General features: G+C 49.1%; 1 long non-coding RNA gene across 2 annotated transcripts; it reads right to left on the bottom strand.

The window, feature by feature from the left end:
- Positions 1 to 389: 389 nt before the first annotated feature.
- On the bottom strand, positions 390 to 2,826 carry LOC139786099 (uncharacterized). Of its 2 annotated transcripts, XR_011722177.1 has the most exons (7): positions 2,435 to 2,825; positions 2,211 to 2,335; positions 1,835 to 1,955; positions 1,473 to 1,524; positions 1,162 to 1,405; positions 939 to 1,062; positions 390 to 660 (listed from the first exon to the last, which is right to left on the bottom strand). It is a non-coding gene; the product is annotated as an uncharacterized lncRNA (long non-coding RNA). The 2 variants fall into 2 exon arrangements; XR_011722176.1 differs by having other exon boundaries at positions 1,162 to 1,524; positions 2,435 to 2,826.
- Positions 2,827 to 4,804: the final 1,978 nt, after the last annotated feature.

Here is a 4,804-nt window from a genome sequence, read left to right as displayed (position 1 = left end):
ATGTATGAAACAATATAAATATTTTATTCTTTCTATTTGTTGATCCCGAGATATGAATATCATGAGTAAACTTAAATAAGAGCATTAAATTAAAAAGATTTTAATTTTTAAATCTTTATTTGTATTCTACTTTACTTTCTTTATTTTTTATATTTGTTAAAAAATTATGTTATGTACATATATATATAAATAAAAATTATATTATTTGATTCTAAATATTAACCAAATAACATTATTAATTAATATAATTATTAATAAATAATATTTGGTCCTCATGGTATTCTCAATTTTCCGAAAAATTCTGTCTTTATACACAGTGTATGCATACGAGTACATTCTCGTATACATCCTAAATTAATCAATAAATATAATAATAAAAAGACATCCAAGATTAAACTTATCCTAATCTGTTTTAACTGATTCATTTTAAGGCAACAGATGTATGGAATGCTATAAACTTATGTTATCATCAAATTGCATACGTTTATCTAGATATGTGGTATACATTTAAGGTATACATTTATGTGGAATACATTTTTCGTGGTATATATTTCATAGGTTGCCACACATCCCCGTTACCTCAAAAAATATGTTAATTCATTACTCACCGACCACGATGCGCAACAGCGGAATTACATCTGCCACGTAGCTACGTTGTATCTGTAATATACAAACATAAAATTCATATTAAAATGGTGTTCAAAAAACCTAATGTTTTGAAACATAATTCCTATGTGGATCAAACTTTTTATTATTCAATTAGATATTAATTTAAATAAGGAAACATTTTACGAAAAGGATCTTTACAAGGATAAATTTCTACAATATTAAATTACTTCTTTTCTTCTAATTATTATTTCTAAATCACGGGGAAATAAAACAACTCGAGAATAAACAGGAAAAATTTACTTTTACACGAAATAAAAAATAATATTTACCGCAAAGTTGTTCCGCTGGCGCCCGATGCCTCTCCCAGGCCTCCTCCTCCTCTCAGGCTGCTCGGGATGTCAGCTTCGCAGGATTCCCTCGCTGCTCCGATGTCACCTTCTACGTCGTTATTTTCTGAAATATTCAAATGAACGATTCGATTAAGTAAAGACAGAACAGATAGAACATTTTTGGACATAAGTAACATAGTACGTAAAAATCAATTACACTCACCACTTTCTTTCCTGCTGTTCCGGCCGCAAAATCCACCTCCACCTCCGGGTCAGATAGGAGTCTCGAGCCACATTGAGACTCGTGGCAATGCAGTGTGACTTCATCCATTAAGCAAGAAAAATCAAGAAGCCATTTCGGCTATATTGCATTAATTTTACGACGTTGTTGCAATATAGTCGAAATGTTTCTTGACCTTTCTCGCTTAATGGGAATGTAATTACTGAAAATAATTAAAAATTATTCCCTACCTACGTTTTAACTATGTCCCTACCTACGCTTATTTCTCCACACTTCCCTACGCTAAAACTCACCGACACCAATGCGCAGCAGCGGAGCTGTATCTGCAACGTCGCTACGATGATTCTGTAACAATCAAACATATAATCCAGATTAGAGCAGGGAAGAAAAGAGACAGTTTGTATTTCGAAAAATAATTACCGAAGGTAAAACACGGAATTCTATATTTCTTTTAATTAAATAAATTTAATAAAAAAACACGTTTAATTTCTTGAAAGTATAATCTATTTACTGAACACAAGAATTCAAAATAGAATTTAAAAAATTAAACTCTTTTTTAATTTCTACTCTCTGACTATCTTTACTATTCGATTGAAAAACCGATTGGTTAAACTTTCCGCGAAAGACACAAAATGTATAAACCAATTATATTTACCGCATGTTGTTCCGCCGGCGCCTGATGCCTCTTCCAGGCCTCCACCTCCTCTCAGGCTGCTCGGGATGTCACTCGTGTTCCCTCGATGCAAAGATGATGCTCCTTCCAGCGCGGATATTTTCTGTAACATAAAAATAATCGAATCGATTAAATACGTGTCACGCGCATCGAACATCTTATTCGTTATTCAGATTAATATTATATTTTAAATTACTTCTTCGAAAAAGGTTTCTACGTTAGAATCAACTTGAATCAAATTTTTCAAAATATCTTTTTTTACTAATTTAAATTCCGAAACACGGTTTAATGTAGGAACTGAATAAGTACAAAGAGGGATTCTATAATATCTTTAAAAAAAATAAAAAGTAATACTTACCAGAAGTGTTGGTACGCCGATGCCCGATGCCTATCCTAGGCCTCCTCCTCCTCTCAGGCTGCTCGGGATGTCAGCTTCGCAGGATTCCCTCGCTGCTCCGATGTCATCTTCTGCGTCGTTATTTTCTGAAACATTCAAATGAAGGATTCGATTAAGTAAAGACAGAAGAGATAGAAAATTTTATGACATAAGTGACATAGTACGTGAAAATGAATTACACTCACCACTTTCTTTTAAGCGCTTCAGGCCACAAAATCCACTTCCATCTCCGGGTCAGCTAGGAGTCTCGAGCCACATTGAGACTCGTGGCAATGCAGTGTGATTTCATTGCCATTAAGCAAGATAAATCAAGAAGCCATTTCAGCTATATTGCATTAATTTTACGACGTTGTTGCAATATAGTCGAAATGTTTCTTGACTTTTCTCGCTTAATGGAAATGTAATTGCTGAAAAGAATTACAAATTATTCCCTTGATGATGTCTTTTGCAGACAAGATTTTTTATACGCTTAACTTTATGAGCGTGATGTCTCGCGGCGCGGAGAGACCCGCGACGGACCGTATAACCGAGCGAGGCGTGTAAATGTCCCGCGGCGGCGCGGAGGGACACGCGACGGACCGTATGAGCGAGCGAGGCGTGTAAATGTCCCGCGGCGCGGCGGAGGGACACGCGACGGACCGTATGAGCGAGCGAGGCGTGTAAATGTCCCGCGGCGCGGCGGAGGGACACGCGACGGACCGTATGAGCGAGCGAGGCGTGTAAATGTCCCGCGGCGCGGCGGAGGGACACGCGACGGACCGTATGAGCGAGCGAGGCGTGTAAATGTCCCGCGGCGCGGCGGAGGGACACGCGACGGACCGTATGAGCGAGCGAGGCGTGTAAATGTCCCGCGGCGCGGCGGAGGGACACGCGACGGACCGTATGAGCGAGCGAGGCGTGTAAATGTCCCGCGGCGCGGCGGAGGGACACGCGACGGACCGTATGAGCGAGCGAGGCGTGTAAATGTCCCGCGGCGCGGCGGAGGGACACGCGACGGACCGTATGAGCGAGCGAGGCGTGTAAATGTCCCGCGGCGCGGCGGAGGGACACGCGACGGACCGTATGAGCGAGCGAGGCGTGTAAATGTCCCGCGGCGCGGCGGAGGGACACGCGACGGACCGTATGAGCGAGCGAGGCGTGTAAATGTCCCGCGGCGCGGCGGAGGGACACGCGACGGACCGTATGAGCGAGCGAGGCGTGTAAATGTCCCGCGGCGCGGCGGAGGGACACGCGACGGACCGTATGAGCGAGCGAGGCGTGTAAATGTCCCGCGGCGCGGCGGAGGGACACGCGACGGACCGTATGAGCGAGCGAGGCGTGTAAATGTCCCGCGGCGCGGCGGAGGGACACGCGACGGACCGTATGAGCGAGCGAGGCGTGTAAATGTCCCGCGGCGCGGCGGAGGGACACGCGACGGACCGTATGAGCGAGCGAGGCGTGTAAATGTCCCGCGGCGCGGCGGAGGGACACGCGACGGACCGTATGAGCGAGCGAGGCGTGTAAATGTCCCGCGGCGCGGCGGAGGGACACGCGACGGACCGTATGAGCGAGCGAGGCGTGTAAATGTCCCGCGGCGCGGCGGAGGGACACGCGACGGACCGTATGAGCGAGCGAGGCGTGTAAATGTCCCGCGGCGCGGCGGAGGGACACGCGACGGACCGTATGAGCGAGCGAGGCGTGTAAATGTCCCGCGGCGCGGCGGAGGGACACGCGACGGACCGTATGAGCGAGCGAGGCGTGTAAATGTCCCGCGGCGCGGCGGAGGGACACGCGACGGACCGTATGAGCGAGCGAGGCGTGTAAATGTCCCGCGGCGCGGCGGAGGGACACGCGACGGACCGTATGAGCGAGCGAGGCGTGTAAATGTCCCGCGGCGCGGCGGAGGGACACGCGACGGACCGTATGAGCGAGCGAGGCGTGTAAATGTCCCGCGGCGCGGCGGAGGGACACGCGACGGACCGTATGAGCGAGCGAGGCGTGTAAATGTCCCGCGGCGCGGCGGAGGGACACGCGACGGACCGTATGAGCGAGCGAGGCGTGTAAATGTCCCGCGGCGCGGCGGAGGGACACGCGACGGACCGTATGAGCGAGCGAGGCGTGTAAATGTCCCGCGGCGCGGCGGAGGGACACGCGACGGACCGTATGAGCGAGCGAGGCGTGTAAATGTCCCGCGGCGCGGCGGAGGGACACGCGACGGACCGTATGAGCGAGCGAGGCGTGTAAATGTCCCGCGGCGCGGCGGAGGGACACGCGACGGACCGTATGAGCGAGCGAGGCGTGTAAATGTCCCGCGGCGCGGCGGAGGGACACGCGACGGACCGTATGAGCGAGCGAGGCGTGTAAATGTCCCGCGGCGCGGCGGAGGGACACGCGACGGACCGTATGAGCGAGCGAGGCGTGTAAATGTCCCGCGGCGCGGCGGAGGGACACGCGACGGACCGTATGAGCGAGCGAGGCGTGTAAATGTCCCGCGGCGCGGCGGAGGGACACGCGACGGACCGTATGAGCGAGCGAGGCGTGTAAATGTCCCGCGGCGCGGCGGAGGGACACGCGAC

This window comes from Temnothorax nylanderi, unplaced genomic scaffold, assembly GCF_030848795.1.
Source record: "Temnothorax nylanderi isolate EJ_2023f unplaced genomic scaffold, tnyl_v1.0 TNYL_tig0009_pilon, whole genome shotgun sequence".
Classification (NCBI taxonomy): domain Eukaryota; kingdom Metazoa; phylum Arthropoda; class Insecta; order Hymenoptera; family Formicidae; genus Temnothorax; species Temnothorax nylanderi.
This window is presented reverse-complemented; position numbering and strand designations above follow the sequence as displayed.